We start from the raw sequence: 15,546 nt of genomic DNA, 5'->3' as shown, positions 1-15,546 counted from the left end.
GAAGGCACGACGGCTTGCTGTGGAATCTAGAGTGCTTTCTCAACTTCTCTGAGCCCCAGGGTCTCCATCAGGAAGATGGGAACAACAGTTCCTCCTTCCCCGGGGCCACAGTACGTCTCTTCGAGGAACTCGGAAGAAGATACAGTCAGCTCCCGAAAGCCCTCCGTCAATGACGCCGCTCCTCTTGGAATCCATTTGGATCCAGTCTTATCTCTTCTAGTGGAGAGCAAACATCTTAGGGGGGCTTTGTACCCCACAGTTGCTATCATCCCCGTCAGAATGAGGCTGGGGACGGACAGGTGACATTTCACTTTCCGCTTTGGCTCTTTTGTGTCTCTCTTTTCCCTCTCACAAGTGAGAAATCTGAAATTCCAGCAACATCTAACCCACGCCTATAAGTCAGCTGACAATCTTCAGATGGAACCGTGATCCCATCAGGTGATTAAATCTAAATTCCTCTCATCTGATGCTCAGAGCCCAACACACAGAATTAACTGTCAGACAATCACCCACTTAACTACCAGTCATGATCTAACTACCCTCCTGAAACGTGGACCCTGCTCAGTGTAAGCAACACACAAATTGAAAGCTTTTGCTATAAGCTCTTTCTTTGAAACCTTGAAACCAGAAAAAGAGCAGGAAAAAAGCAGCCTTTCCCAACTCTGTGAAATCCTAAATAAAAAGCCCCAAATATAAGAGTTCCCATTGTTGCTCAGTGGGTTAAGAACCCAACTAGTATTCATGAGGATGCAAATCTAATCCCTGGCCTTGCTCAGTGGGTCAGGGATCCAGCATGGCCATGAGCTGTGGTGTGGGTCACAGACACGGCTCTGATCCCGAGTTGCTGTGGCTGTGGTGTAGGCTGGCAGCTGCAGCTCTGATTCAACCCCTAGCCTGGGAATTTCAATATGCCACAAGTGTGGCCCTAAGAAGACAGAGAAGTGAAAATTAAAATTAAAAAAAATAAGAGTTCTTGTTGTGGCTCAGTGGTTAACGAATCCGACTAGAACCCACGAGGTTGAGGTTTCAATTCCTGGCCTCACTCAGTGGGTTAAAGATCCAGCATGGCCGTGAGCTGTGGTGTGGGTCTCAGACACGCCTTGGGTCTGGCTGTGGTGTAGGCCAGAGGCTACAGCTCTGATTTGACCCCTAGCCTGGGAACTTCCACATGCTGCAGGTGGGACCCTAAAATGATGAGGAAAAATTTTTTGCTTCATGATTAGAATGGGATGCGATGATAGGTTAGGATAGGTACAGGGTCTTTGAGTAACTGTTTAGTGTTTTGGAGTTAAGCCATTTTGCACAGCCTTAAATATATCGTGCTCTCAACAACAACAACAACAAAAAATCTGGAGTTCCTGTTGTGGCGCAGCAGAAACAAATCCAACTAATAACCCTGAAGTTTCGGGTTCCATCCCTGGCCTTGCTCAATGGGTTAAGGATCCAGCATTGCTGTGAGCTGTGGTCGCAGATGAGGTTTGGATCCCGAGTTGCTCTGGCTCTGGTGTAGGCCCACAGCTGCTGCTCCTATTAGACCCCTAGTCTGGGAACCTCCATGTGCCGTGGGTACAGCCCTAAAAAGCAAAAAAATAAAAAACCCATCTATTCACTTATCTCTTTGAAAATTGTCTTCAGTTCCCAACCCCAACCCCACCCCTGCCACCTCCTTAAACTCCTGCTTTTTTCAGCTAACACTCATGGAGAGTTTACTTGTTGAGCTGTTCATGTTCAGCCTTAAAACATCCCTAGGTGTTTGATACCAGTTTCATCCCTATTTTGCTGAGTTGGAAAGCGAGGCACAGAGCAGTTAAGTAACTATCTGGAGGTCACACAGCTATGAGGTGCCAGAGTTAGAATTCAAATTCACATCTGTCCCAGTCCAGAGCCCACACTATTAACCACTAAGCTCTACTGCCCCCCTGTGGTGGTTTTTCCAGTTGGCAGGAAGACACCAGCTTTCACAAAAACCTCCCTGCCCTTGACACACAGAACTCAGGGTCCCTCATGCTGCATTTCATAGCAAACCTCACAAAAAATAGTAACCCACCAGGAGAAAAGAAAATACCATTAGTGTGAGGTTTTTTTACCAACAAATTCCACTTTCTCTGATTCTAGATTATCTCAAGGAACGCATTATTTTTCTCACCTTTCAATATGAAACCAAAAGAATTCACTCACCGTCAACTCTTGAAAGCCATTTAGAAGCCCCAGGGTTGAGTCCAGGGAGGGGAATCCGAGGATGCTCGGCCTGGTCGGAGAAATTGTTTGGACACTTACATCTGGAATGACGAGGTAGGTCCATCTGCGGAGTTTTAGAAACACCTTTGCTCTTCACATCAGTGTTTCAGCTACCTCAGGTGTCGGGGAGGCAGGCTTACTGTCTTTCTGTTAAAACTTTTACAGGCTAAAGCCAAAGTTTTCAGCCTGGGAGGCCGTTTTGGGCTGTGGTGGGTAAGGTGTGGGGAAGCGGAAAGGAGGGGTGGGGTGGGCTTGATGTATCTGCTGGGATTGGAAGCAAATGTGGCCCTTTTTCTTTTCTTTTCTTTTTTTTTTTTTTTTTGTCTTTTGTCTTTTTAGCCACACCTGCAGCCTATGGAGGTTCCCAGGCTAGGGGTCGAATCAGAGGTGTAACTACTAGCCTACACCACAGCCACAGCCACACGGGATCCGAGCCACGTCTGCGACCTACACCACAGCTCACGGCAACGCTGGATCCTTAACCGGCTTCGCAAGGCCAGGGATCGAACTCGAGTCCTCATGGATCCTAGTCAGATTCATTACCGCTGAGCCACGATGGGAACTCCCATGTGGAGAAACTATCTCCCAGCTACCAGACTGGCAAAAAAAAAAAAAAAAAAAAAAAAAAAGAAGAAGAAAAATCCAAGTTAGAGAGGGTAGAGAGAGTTGTCAGTCAGGTTCGTTAACCACTGAGCCACAGGGGAACTCCTATGGCCCCTTTCATTAGCAGATTGGAACAGAACTGATGGGGTTTGCCTGGGTGAGAGGATTGAATTAAAGTTGGGTTGGGCATTTGGTTCCTTACTATTTTCTTGGGCCACAAGAAAAGGGCAAAGAAGAGAGTAGGGGGATGACCCAATGATGGCATTCTGAGGCCCAGAGTGAGTGTGAGGACAGGGGGAAGTGAACCTGCAAATATGTGAAATAAAATATTGCCATGAATGGAGATACTGTGTTAGTTTTTCCAAATGTTTCTGCCTCTGAGTCAAAGCTTTCAGTGTGGGGAGTTCCCACTGTGTCGCAACAGGTTAAGAACCAGACTGCAGGTATTCCCTTTGTGGCTCGGCGGGTTCAGAATCTGACTAGTATCCACGGGGATGCAGGTTCGACTCCTGGCCTCACCCAGTGGAGAGACCAAAAAAAAAAAATTCCACATCGTCTTAAACGGGTAAGCCAAGGCCCGGAGAAGGGGAATGATGCACCCCTGGGACCGGACCTGGTTTTCATTCTACCTTCTCTGTCCTGGAAGTCCCCCATGCTAGCAACAGGGAGGGTGCCCGGTAGAGAGGCTGTGTCGGCGTCGAGCCCCCGTTAGCACTTACTCGTGGTGATCTTGGGTAGTTACTTCGCTTCTTTGTAACTCAGCCTCCTCATCTATGAATGTGGAAAAGAGTTTCCACCCTCGGGGGGTTGTTGTGAGGGGTAAATGACTTAACACAAGTAAAACAATTAGAACAGTGCCGGGGCACCCAGTCAGTGCTTGGCAGACTCAGCTGTTATCATTGGTGGGCATGGTCTTTGCCGCCCAGGACAGCCACGCATTCTCACCAACTTCACACAGAAAGCTTTTTTTTTTTTTTTTTTAAAGGGTCACACCCACAGCATATGGACGTTCCCAGGCCAGGGACTGAATCTGAGCCACAGCTGCAACTCATGCCACAGCTGCAGCAGCGCTGGATTCTTTAACCCACTGTGCTGGGCTGGGGTTCAGATGTGTGCTTCTGCATGGATCCAAGCTGCTGCAGTCAGATTCTTTTTTTTTTTTTGTTTGTCTTTTTAGGGCCACACCTGTGGCATATGTAGATTCCCAGGCTAGGGTCCAACTGGAGCTAGAGCTGCCAGCTACGCTGAAGCCACAGCAACGCAGGATCTGAGCTGCCTGCATCTTTGAACTATACCGCAGCTCACGGCAACACCAGATCCTTAATCCACTGAGCGAGGCCAGGGGTCGAATCCTCCGTCCTCATGGATACTAGTCAGGTTTGTTAACTGCTGAGCCACAATAGGAACTCCGACTATGTGGAATTATGTGGTCTCTTCTCTCCTTTGCCGATATAACTCAGTGACTGCTGTGTGCCTTTTCTTCATTTCTCCCCACATTTTGACTGAAAGGGCTATCTCAGGTTTCTGAGTTTTCCCTGGTACCATCATGAAGGTGCTTTGTGCCCATCTATTGGGCAAGTGTGTGTGTGTGTGTGTGTGTGTGTGTGTGTGTGTGTGTGTGTGTGAGGGTGCACTCAGTGGGTGAATGATTGCTTTGTGCGTATCACGTGCCTGCCCCTGTCCTGGGTATGGTGGTGAGTACAGACAAGGTAAAACCCTGTACATGCAGATGTCCGAGCCTTCCTCTCCCTGGACACACCACTAAACTGCACTCCCCAGCCTCCTGGGAAGTTAGATGCAATCATGTCACAGTTCCGGCCGGTGAAATGTGGGCAGAAGTGATGCATGTTATTTCCATGCCTGGCCTATAAGAACACATCCTTGGTTGTCCATGCTCTGTCTTGGCTTGGTCAGATGCTGAACCCCTAGAAAATAATGGAGCCGGTGGATGGAAAGACCCTGAGTCCCTGAATGAGCATGTGGAGCAGAGCCCCCTCCCCCCAACAGAATGCAATGTGAGCAAGATCTCATCCTCTTTATGTTAAACTACTGAGATCTGGGGGTGCTTTGGCCTCTAAGCAAGGCTTCTGGGGGGGGAGTAAGTACTGCAAAATGAAACAAAGTAAAGGGATGGGAAAAGGAGTGGTATCAACCCTTGTACACTGTTGGTGGGATTGTAAATTGGTGCAACCACAGTGGAAAGCAGCATGGAGAATCCTCAGAAAACTAAATCTAGAACTCCCATTTGATCCAGCAAGCCCACTCCTGGGCATCTATCCAGAGAAAACCACAACTCGCAAAGACACATGTACTCTGATGTTTACTGCAGTACTATTTACAATAGCCAAAACATGGAAACAACCTAAATGTCCATCGGCAGAGGAGTGGCTCAAGAAGATGTGGTACATATACACAATGGAATATTACTCAGCCATTAAAAAGAACAAAATACCAGCATTTTTAGCAACATGGATGGACCTAGAAACTATCATGCTAAGTGAAGTCAGCCATACAATGAGACACCAACATCAAATGCTTTCACTGACATGTGGAATCTGAAAAAAGGGTAGACGGAACTTTGCAGAACAGATGCTGACTCACAGACATTGAAAGACTTATGTTCTCTGGAGGAGACAGTTTGGGGAGTGGGGGGATGCGCTTGGGTTGTGGGATGGAAATCCTGTGAAATCAGATTGTTATGATCATTATACAACTACAGATGTGATAAATTCATTTGAGTAATAAAAAAGCAAAAAATAAAAATAAAAATATATATTTATATGGAAAAAAAAAGGAGTGATGTCATAAGAGGCTTTAGGAAGAGGTAATGTTTGAGGCAAGACCTAGCAGGAAGGAGTCACACGGAGATGTGTGGGGAGACTACTGCAGGAAGAGGGAATAGCACAAGCAAAGGCCCTGTGGCAGCAATAAGGTTAGGTTCAGGACTAGAGGAAAGACCAGTATAGCCTCAGCACAGTGAGCCTGGGAAAGTATGAGAGATGAGGTCAGAGAGCTGGGTGCCAGATGGGAGCCAGTTCACAGAAGGCTTTGCACACCACAGCAAGTTTTATTCCAAGTGTATTGCGAAGCCATTGTAAAGTATTAAGCAGAGGAGTGATAGGAGGCGATTTGTGTTTTTAAAAGACCCCGCTGGGAGTTCTTGCTGTGGCGCCCTGGATTAAGAATCTGACCGCATTGGCTTGAGTCACGGCAGAGGCACAGGTTCAATCTTTAGCCCAGGCGCAGTGGGTTAAAGGAGCCAGTATTGCCACAGCTGCAGCAAAAGTTGCAGCTGCAGTTCAGGTTCAATCCCTGGCCAGAGAACGTCCATATGCCCAGGTGCCACCATTAAAAAATAAACAGGAGTTCCCATCATGGCGCAGTGGTTAACGAATCCGACTAGGAACCATGAGGTTGCGGGTTCGGTCCCTGCCCTTGCTCAGCGGGTTAACGATCCGGCGTTGCCGTGAGCTGTGGTGTAGGTTGCAGATGCGGCTCGGATCCCGTGTTGCTGTGGCTGTGGTGTAGGCCGGTGGCTACAGCTCCGATTGGACCCCTAGCCTGGGAACCTCCATATGCCTCACCAGTGGCCCTAAAAAGCAAATTGGTTTCACACTCTTCTTTCTCCCAGCTTCACCTAGAAAGACAGCGTGGCTGCCTCTACTTTCCACCTCCTGGTCCATCCCTGCCTTCAGGCTGTGTCCTGGATCTCAGCATCTGCCTTCATAACCCCTTTAATGTACATTTGCCCCCAGTCAAGGATCCCATCCCAGATCATGGACTGCATTGAGTTATTGTCACAAATTGAATTGTTTCCGCTCAAAAAAAAATAAATAAAAAATAAAAAAATAAAAGATATGTCAAGCTTCTAATCTCTGGTACCTCAGAATGTGACTTTATTTGGTAATACGGTCTTTACAGCAGGCTTCAAGTTAAAATGAGGTCATTCGAGGGGGCAGGGGGCCAACACGAAGAGTCCTCATGAAAATGGAAATTTGCGCACAGAGACAGACACGCGTGGAGGGAAGATGACGTGAAGAGAGCACGGCCGTCGGCGAGCCAGGGACAGAGGCCTGGTCCAGACCCTCCTCCCAGGCCTCGGAAGGAAGCAAACCTGCTAGTACCTTGACCTCAGACTCGTGGCCCCCAGACCCTGAGATAATAAATTTCTGGTGTTTAAGTGCCCCAGTTTGTGGTATTTCATCACCACAGCCCCGGGAAACTGAGACCGTGGTCAGGTCACTTGAGTAGCCCTTCTGTCCTAACAAAGAGTATTTGAGCCACCCCTGGCCCTGAAGCCACAGGCTGCCTGGCTTCTGGAGCAAGTTTCGGGGGCATCCGTACTCCCCACCCAGTGGGACATGGCTGGATGTTCTGGCTTTAAATGTCTACCCGGGTGTTGGGGGGCACTAAGAATATACATTGTCCTCAGGCGGCCCATGGTCAGCAGGATGACGGGACCCCCTTCCCCTAAGGAATGGTATAGACACAACTTGGTGAGGGCAGTGGCAGGAGGGGGCCAAAGCGGGTGGCAGAGAAGAGCGAGGGACTGCATAGGGCTGTCCAGGAGGATCCTCCACGAAGGACAGTTCGGTTCTTTCGTTGTCAGCTGCACCCACAGCATGTGGAAGTTCCCTGGGCCAGGGATCGATTCCGAGCCGCATCTGCGACCTACACCACAGCTTCCGCGACGCTGGCTCTTTAATCCACTGTGCCCGGCCAGGGATCAAAGCTGGGCTGCTGCAGAGACCATGCCAGATCCCTAACCCGCTGCACCATAGGGAGAACTCCCAAGGACAGTTCAAGTTTGCAAAAATGAGAGATGAAAGTGAAATTCTCCAGTCTCTGTCCCTCGGCTGGAATTCCCTGTGGCTGCCTCTTGCTGAAGGCTGGACAGTGACAGCCTGGGATCTCCTTGGGCCTTGAGGAGGGAGAAGAGAAATAGCTGCTCACTGAAGAGGCCCTGCCAGAGCAACAGAATGGCTCAGTCTATTTATTGTGGGGCAAACAGGACCACGAAGCTCGGGGGGCCCAACCGGAAGCCGTGGCCAAAGTGGTTCCTTTTCTAAAAGGACAATGCAAAATGCACCTGGTTCCAGGGAACCCGGGTGTGGGGAGAGGTGTGTCTTCAACCCACACGGCTTGGGAGATTGTCCTCATGCTCCAGGCTGAGCCCAGGAACCCAGCTTAGTTCCTAGGTCTGAATGGGCTGACAGGTCACCAGATGCAGGGCTGAGAGAGAGGACACAAGCCATCGCTGAGTCACTTGGAAGACTGACGCCAGGGTTTTTCAACCTCAGCACCACTGGCATGTCGAGCAAGATCATTCTTTACTGTGGGGGTCAGGGGAGGGGGAGTCGTCTGTTCTGTGCTGTAGAGACTATGCTCAGTAGGACCCCTGATCTCTACCCACTTGGAAACCAGTTGTGTCCTCAAGATGAACCTCCAGATTGTCCGACATCCATCCCCTTGGAGTTGCAAAAGCACCTTCGATGGAGAGCAACTTTTTTTTTTTTTTTTCCGCCTTACCCGTGGCATGAGGTCATTCCAGGGCCGGGAATCAAATCAGCACCGCGGCAGCCACTTGAGCCACAGCAGTGATGACGCCAGGTCCTTAACCCACTAAGCCACCAGGGAACTCTAAGAACCACTGCTTTAGATAAAAATGACTCTGGGACGTGTTACATTTTTTTGCAATGACTTGAAATGACCCCATTTCAACACCAGGATCTGAACCCCACGGAATGCAACACAAAAGCAAATCAAGGAGGCAATTAATTACGGGCTGCCCAGCTGGCTTCTTCCTTGTAGTTTCAATCGCATTAGGCAGCCCACTTCCCTTCCTCTCCACTGTTTGAATGGTTGCTGTGCAGGGCGAAAAAACAGCGGCTGGTCCACCTCCGAGCTGGCCACATTTCAACAGCGGCTGGCGGGGAGCTCTCATGGGGCTTTCCAAGCTTAATTAGTTCATATTTGTAAAGTTCCTTAGGAAGCTCAGGCCAGGATGCGATGGGAAGTCCAAGCTACTAGGATTCCTGCCACACTCTTGAAAAGAACATTCCCGCATAAAAAGGCTGAGAGAGCCAGAAAAGAGCTCATAGGAGCCGGTGTGTGAATAGAGGAAGGAGTCCTTGGGAAGTGCATTTGAGACGGTAAAGAAAAGAGAGTAATACTTTCCAACTTTCTGGCCCTCCTCCTATTCTCTAGAGCAGGAAATTATTTCAAGTATTTCCTGAACAGCTGAAGTATGTTAGAGACCTGCTAACATTCTCTACATTATCTCCAGGAAATAGACGCCGAAGAATTTCTTTGCAACGAGAAACTATGTGGGCTCTGTTGCTCATTTCCACCTGAATGGGATGGAGACTCTTATTCTGGGAATTGGAGATGACAATCTCCTTAGATCATTTTGATGTCATACTCGGTGTCTTAAAGAACATGCCCTAGAGGAGAACTCTCCGGCGTGTGTGTGTGTGTGTGTGTGTGTGTGTGTGTGTGTGTGGGGGGAGAAAGGGGAGGAGAAGAGAGGGAAGCGAGGGGAGAGAGAGAGAGAGAAGGAAACTTTCTCTTTCTTTTTGGACCGAACCACGGCACGTGGAAATTCCCAGGCCAGGAACGGACCAAACTTGCGGCGCAGCAGCGACCCCAGCCACGGCAGGGACAGCACCGGCTCCTTAACTCGCTGTGCCACAAGGGAACTCCGAAAGAAACGTTCCTTGCCAGGTGGCTTAGCAATGTCAGTAACAGCTTGCTAGTTATCTAGTTATCTGCCATCTCCGGGTGGGGTTAAGAATGAGGTCAGCCTCTTCTGTTTTAGGCAGAATTCTAGAACGTGCAACAGAAGGAGGCTGATTAGCCCCATCCCACCTCCAGAGATTTGCCCCCTCCAAGGCCTGAGCCCATAAATCTCTTAGGGTGGGGGTCCGCAGGCAGCCTGCCCTGCTGGCCACGTTTAAGCCTCCCAAGCAAATCAATGCTGGGATGTTGGTGGGGTCATGAGAGCCATCTGGGAGCCAGCTGTGACTTTGGCCAGCGCATTCCCCCAGGCTCCGATGAAAGGGCTAGCAGGATTACCACGGCCGAAATACCAGGGGGAAATGGCAGTTTTGCCTCCCAAGCAAAGAACAAGGCGGAGAAAGCCAGCCAATTCCCGAAGAGAATGACAGATCCGATTATGCTGCTGAAGGCCAGGCAAGTTCCCTGCTCCCTAAGAACAATTAGAAACCATTCCCCTCTACGTGCTTGGGATCCAGCATTGGGAAGGCTGGGATTTGCCTCTCAGACCTGGCTGTCAGCAGGAGGACGGGAGCCAAACTGCATGTCTGTTACCGCCCACCCTCTGGGGCCTTCGGGGAAGCTGAACTGGAGGCCACAGAGAAATATAACCCCCTGCCATCAACTCTTTCCGGGGACAAAGCCACCCCATTCTTAGTGTACCTCATCATGCTTCTGGAACGAAGGTCCATCAAATGCCATCTTTTAGGGACAGCAGTTAAAACTCCTGTTCAGCTTGAGTTCTTTAGTCAAATTACCGCTAATTTCTTTCTTTTTTTTTTTTTTTTTTTGCTTTTTAGGGCAGCACCCAAGGCATATGGAGGTTCCCAGGTAAGGGTCCAATCAGGGCTATAGTTGCCAGCCTACACCACAGCCACAGCCACAAAGAATCCAAGCTGCGTCTTTGACCTACACCACAGCTCATGGCAATGCCAGATCCTTAACCTACTGAGCGAGGCCAGGGATCAAACCCATGTCCTCATGGATACTAGTCAGGTTCATCAACCACTGGGCCATGACGGGAACTCTGCTAATTTCTTTTTTAAATGGGCCACACCTGCGGCATATGGCGGTTCCCAGGCTTGAGGTCGAATCAGAGCTACAGCTGCTGGGCCTACACCACGGCCACAGCCACGCCAGATCTGAGCTATGTCCGCAACCTGCATGGAAGCTCATGGCAACACGGGAAACTTAACCCACCAAGTGGGGCCAGGGATCAAACCTTCGTCCTCATGGATAATAGTCGGGTTTGTTACTGCTGAACCACAAGAGGAACTCCTCTTTTTTAAATTTCTTTAAGTAAAGCATAGTTAATTTACAATGTTCTATCAATTTCTGCTGTACAGCAAAGTGACCCAGTCACACACACACATATATATATGTATATACTTTCTCTCATATTATCTTCTATCACGTTCTATCACAAGTGATTATAGTTCCCTGTGCTCTACAGCAGGATCTCATTGCTTATCCAGGCTGAATGTAATAGTTTGCATCTACTAACTCCAAACTCCCAGTCCATCCTACTCCCTGCCCTCCTCCTTGGCAACCACAAGTCAAGTTATAGCTAGATTATCTGAGGTGTTAAGCTACTGCATGAAGCAAGCTCTGATGATGCATTAAAAAATAAAGCACAGGGCGTTCCCGTCGTGGCTCAGTGGTTAACAAATCCGACTAGGATCCAAAAGGACGCGTGTTCAATCCCTGGCCTTGATCAGTGGGTTAAGGATTCAGCACTGCCATGAGCTGTGGTGTAGGTTGCAGACGTGGCTCGGATCCAGTGTTGCTGTGGCTGTGGGTAGGCCAGTGGCCATAGCTCAGATTCGAACCCTAGCCTGGGAACGTCCATATGCAGTTGGTGTGGCCCTAAAAAGACAGAAAAAATAAAGCACACCTCCAATACATAGAAAATAAATTAGAAATATAAACCTAAAGTTTTTAATTTTTTTATTTTTTGCTTTATAGGGCTGCACCCACAGCATATGAATGTTCCCAGGCTACGGGTCGAATAGGAGCTGCAGCTGCTGGCCTACACCATAGCTCACAGCAGCACCAGAGCTTTAACCCACTGAGCGAGGCCAGGATTCGAGCATGTGTCCTCATGGATGCTAGTCAGATTTGTTAGCTGGAGGGCCACAATAGAAAGTTCAAAAGTTTGTAGTATTTTGAAGGTGGCTACACTTTTTTTTTTTTTTTTTTTTTTTTTGGCTCTTTAGGGCTGCACCTGAGGCACATGGATGGAAGTTCCCAGGCTAGGGGTCCAATCAGAGCTGCAGCTGCCAGTCTACACCACAGCCACAGCAATGCAGGATCCAAGCCACGTCTGCCACCTACACCACAGCTCACGGCAACGCCAGGTCCCAGACCCACTGAGCAAGGCCAGAGATTGAACCCATATCCTCATGGATACTAGCTGGATTTGTTTCCACTGCGCCACAATAGGAATGCCTGAAGGTGGCTACACCTATAAAATTCTAATTTTCATCAGGGTATGAGCTCCTTTAAAGCTATACTTACATATTTGACAGTAAACTTTGCATATAATTTCAGGGGCTCATGAGCCCTGTAAGGCCTTCTCTGAATTTGTTTACTCAGATTAAAATTTTCTATCTCTACAAACTGCTATGTATAAAATAAAAAGGCTACAAGGATATATTGTACAGCATAGGGAATAGGGTCAATATTTTATAATAACTCCATAAAAATCTTGATTCACTATTGTATAATTAGTTGTACACCTGAAACTAATATTGGAAATCAACTACACGTCAGTTTTTAAAAATCCAATACTAATTAGGCATATGTAAAACTACTATGTCCTGTGGTTATATTTTTCCTTGTATTCTTTTTTAATAAAAGTAAAAATAACTTGGAAAAAAAAGAATTCATGTCTATGAAAATAAATACAATTCAGTGGTGGGATTTTAGGCTATTTTAATCTTCATAGTGTTTGTTTTTTAAATTTTTCAAAATTAGGATCATTTCTGTAACTAGGAAAAGTTATTTTACCAAGTTACCAGAAAGACAGAAAAGAACTAAGTTTATATTTCATGAAATTAATGTTTTCTCGGAGTGAGAGAGACATTGGTTGAAAGGCTAGGCAAGGTATGGAGACAGTCACGGGGTCACCTAAAAGTTTGGTTTAAGTCAAGGAGTTTAAAAAGTCTTCTCATTTCTACAATTTCCCATTTTTCTTCTATCCAACAATCTTGCTGAAAAATCACGTGGCTTTTGTAGCTACAATCAGAACAGCCTTTTGCTCCATATATATTTATTTAATATATTTTTATTTTTTGCTTTTTAGGGCCGCACCTGCAGCATATGGAAGTTCCCAAGCTAGGGGTTGAATCAGAGCTGTAGCCCCCAGCCTGCACCACAGCCGCAGCAATGCAGGATCCAAGCCAGGTCTGTGACCTACACCAGAGCTCAAGGCAACATCAGATCCTTAACCAAGGCAAGGGCAGGGATGGAACCCGCGTCCTCATGGATCCTAGTCTGGTTCCTTAACCGCTGAGCCACGATGGGAACTCCATATATATTTATATTACCCTTTGCCTTTTCATTCTTTTTAAAAGATTTTTTAAATTATAGTTGATTTACAAGGTTGTACCAATTCCTCCTGTACCGCGAAGTGACTCTGCTGTACACATATATACTTTTTTATATTCTTTTCCATCATGGTCTATCCCAAGAGACTGGATAGAGTTCCCTGTGCTGTACAGCAGGACCTCACTGCTTATCAGCTCTAAAGGTAATGGTTTGCATCTGCTAACCCCAACTCCCTGTCCCTCCCCCTCCCTCCCCCTTGGCCACCCCAAGTCTGTTCTGTGAGTACTTTTCATTCATTTTGAATTAATTCAAAGTTTTCCAATTCATCCAATCCTTCCTCAAATTCCCTTGTTTTTATGGCCAAGTTTCCAACATCTCCACCTGAACCGGTCGTAAACATTCAACCTTTTTCGAGTAGAAAATAACAGCTTTGCGTTGCTGTCCCACAGTGAAATGTCTGCTCACTTGAGAAGCTTCGTATCACTCATAAGTCAAGGCCTATCTGTGGTCTGTACTGACAAGCCTCTGAGCAAACCATCACCAGCTTGCCTTGGGTGGCTCAGACAGGGCTGTTCTCATTAGATGAGCAGATGCCCCAAATAAACTGTCCAGTAGAATGAAGAGAAAGGGGGATGGAGTTGGGGCACAGAAGAGAAGTCAGAGCTCTCACTGGGTTTAGCTGCAAAGCCAGTTCCAAAAAAAGCTGGTGGGCCTCAGGCCAGTCCCCCTGTTTGCAAAGCTCTAGCAAGCCTGTAAAAGGCTGAAAGGCTGAGACAACATCCAATTTGGGGATAGAATCCTGCCATTGAGTATAGAGGCAAACCATGTAATGTCTCATGATGATGCATATCTGTGACTGATAAGGAAAAAAACAGGAAGAGTAATGATAAACTTAGCCTAGAAGGTGAAATACATCAACAGAGAGGTCTGTGGAAGAACTAAAAGAAAACTGCTGTTAAAAGGTTGGGAGTTCCTGTCGTGGCGCAGTGGTTAACGAATCCGACTAGGAACCATGAGGTTGTGGGTTCGGTCCCTGCCCTCACTCAGTGGGTTAAGGATCCGGCGTTGCCGTGAGCTGTGGTGTAGGTTGAAGACGTGGCTCGGATCCTGCGTTGCTGTGGCTCTGGCGTAGGCCAGTGGCTGCAGCTCCGATTCAACCCCTAGCCTGGGAACCTCCATATGCCGCGGGAGCGGCCCAAGAAATGGCAAAAAGAAAAAAAAAAAGGTTGGGAATAGGGAGTTCCCATCGTGGCTCAGTGGTTAACGAATCCAACTAGGAACCATAAGGTTGCGGGTTCGATCCCTGGCCTCGCTCAGTGGGTTAAGGATCCAGTGTTGCTGAGAGCTGTGGTATGGGTCGCAGATGCGGCTCAGATCCCGTGTTGCTGTGGCTCTGGTGTAGGCCGGCGGCTACAGCTCCAATTAGACCCCTAGCCTGGGAACCTCCGTATGCTGCATGTACCACCCTAAAAAGAAAAAAAAGACACCCCCCCAAAAAAAAATTTGGGAATAGCTGTTCTATGGCTACGATATTTATCAAGGATATTAATATTAATAGTATAATAATACTGTATTATGATTGTATTGGAAGAGTAATTAGTATAGTAAGAGTAATTCGTATAGTATTTAGTAATATAGTAATTAGTATCTGTAGAGTATGTATTTATTTATTTTTGGCTGTGCCCACAGCATATTGAAATTCCTGGGCCAGGGATCGAACCTAAGCCACAGCATCACCCAAGCATTGGCAGTGACGACGCCAGGTCCTTAACCTGCTGTGCCACAAGAGAACTCCTAGAATACTTCTGTTACACCAGGGGTTGTGCTGCTTTAACAGCCCAAAAGTCAGTCACTAAAACACAATAGAGGCCGACTTTGAACTCGGCTGATCTGGCTCCTAATTTTTAGTCTATTCCACTGTACCACTTCCCAGAACTAGGATAGGGCAAGATATTTTTGTGAAAAGCCTGGGAGGAATGCACAAACTGATCAGTTTTAGAGGGTTTGGTGAGCACAACTGCTACACAGTGTTATGAAACTGTCCCAAATATTTAGGAGGAACCGGGCGTTTATAGACACCAGAATTATGCTTTCAAACCATGCCAACAACGTGCCATTTCATATACAAATGCTCAAAATTAAATTGCTCTTCTTCCCCCACCCCCACCCCCGCCGCCACGTGACGGCTTGAGTGTGTTTTATCATCTTTATTAGCTGGGGTTATGAAATTTAAATCAGCGATGTTGCTGAAGCACTTTTCACTAACACTTTCCCTTGGGGGAGGGGAGCGCTGCATGATTTGGCCAGGTTTTGTTCATCACAAATTAGGTCAACAGCCCAATCTCAAAAGCAAGCACCATTAATGACATATTTCAAGGGCTT

Source organism: Sus scrofa, chromosome 12, assembly GCF_000003025.6.
Source record: "Sus scrofa isolate TJ Tabasco breed Duroc chromosome 12, Sscrofa11.1, whole genome shotgun sequence".
Taxonomy (NCBI): domain Eukaryota; kingdom Metazoa; phylum Chordata; class Mammalia; order Artiodactyla; family Suidae; genus Sus; species Sus scrofa.
Note: the sequence above shows the minus strand (reverse complement) of the source record.